This window comes from Phacochoerus africanus, unplaced genomic scaffold, assembly GCF_016906955.1.
Source record: "Phacochoerus africanus isolate WHEZ1 unplaced genomic scaffold, ROS_Pafr_v1 Scaffold_42, whole genome shotgun sequence".
NCBI classification, from domain to species: domain Eukaryota; kingdom Metazoa; phylum Chordata; class Mammalia; order Artiodactyla; family Suidae; genus Phacochoerus; species Phacochoerus africanus.
This window is the reverse complement of record NW_025927413.1, coordinates 13,978-15,530: the sequence shown is the minus strand read 5'-3', so window position 1 is coordinate 15,530 and position 1,553 is coordinate 13,978.

Below are 1,553 nucleotides of genomic sequence, written 5' to 3'. Positions count from 1 at the left end.
CCCCGACTCTTAGAACCAGAAAGAACCCTGATGAACCTCTAAACTGAACACCTCATTTCCCAGATGAGGATACTGAAGTATCTTTGCCAAAATCTAAAAAGAAAGTTTGTAAACAAAGTGAAAGAAAGTCATAAAATAAAAAGCATTTAAACATGTACCTAAGAAATAAATACATTAATAATAATATGGTTGAAATCACAATAGGCCAAATATCATCCAAAGAAAATAGAGGAAATAGAAATTAATAATTGGCCATTTAGAATATCTATCTACTGTGAGAAACTTGAACATTTCTTTTTACTTATCTCAAACTATGTATCTTCCTTATTAGCACAAAAATGCAAATAAAATTTGTTAAAATTTGTGCTTTTTATTTGTTTAAGTGATGAGTTTTTTTAATGTTTAATACTATTGAACACATAGGACTCTATATCAGCACTGTCACAATTTATTTATTCATTAATTCAACAAATAATTTTTGAGTGTCAACTACTTTCCAGTGTCTGTCTTGAGATGGCACATTCAGGTATGATCTCCTGAGTACAGAACCAGAAGCTGTGCTATTGTCTTTTCACTAAGTGCTGAATACATCAGTAGTTTGGTATTTTCTGCCCTAGTGGAGACTAAAAGCACCTCTACAGAAGAGGATTTTCTAAGTCCATAAATGTTCCGACACTCCCATAACAGCAGAGGGCCATATGGAATTATACAGTCAATATTTAAGAATACATAGCTTGTAATTGACCTGCAATTATAATTCTAGGAGTTTCTGCTCCAGATATGCTTGTGAAGAAAATATATGATTCACTGCAATTTTTTGCAATAGATCCAAATAAATTGAATGTCCATCAACACAAGAATGCTTAAATAAATTATGGGATATCCATTAAAAATGGCAACCATAAAAAGAAAATACAGGCTGACAAGGAAATATTTTCTGAAGTGAAAAAATAATGCAGAGCAGTGTATATACTATGGTTCTGCTTGCAAAAAAAGAATGCTCATATGTGGTTTCATTAAAATGGAAATATAAATAAGACATTATTAACAGTGGGTGTCTTTGAGAAGAGTATCAGGCAAGAGCAAGAAAAAAGACTTTTAGTTTCATATCCTTCGGTCCTTTTTTTTAGGGCCACACCACCCATGACATATGGAAGTTCCCAGGCTAGGGGTCAAATCAGAGCTGCAAGCTGCCAGCCTATCTCACAGCCACAGCAATGCAGGATCCAAGCCATGTCTGCAATCTACATCTTAGCTCACAGCAACATTGGAATCCCAACCCACTGAGTGAGGCCAGGGATCAAACCTGCATCTTCATGGATACCAGTCACATTTGTCTCTGCTGCACCACAATGGGACCTCCACCTTCAGTACTTTTTGAAATGTTTTGCTGTATACATGCACTACATTTACATGTTTTATTTTTTATTCTTTTTTTTTTTTTTTGGTCTTGCCATTTCTTGGGCCGCTCCCCCAGCATATGGAGGTTCCCAGGCTACGGGTCGAATCAGAGCCATAGCCACCGGCCTACTGCCAGAGCCACAGCAACGTGG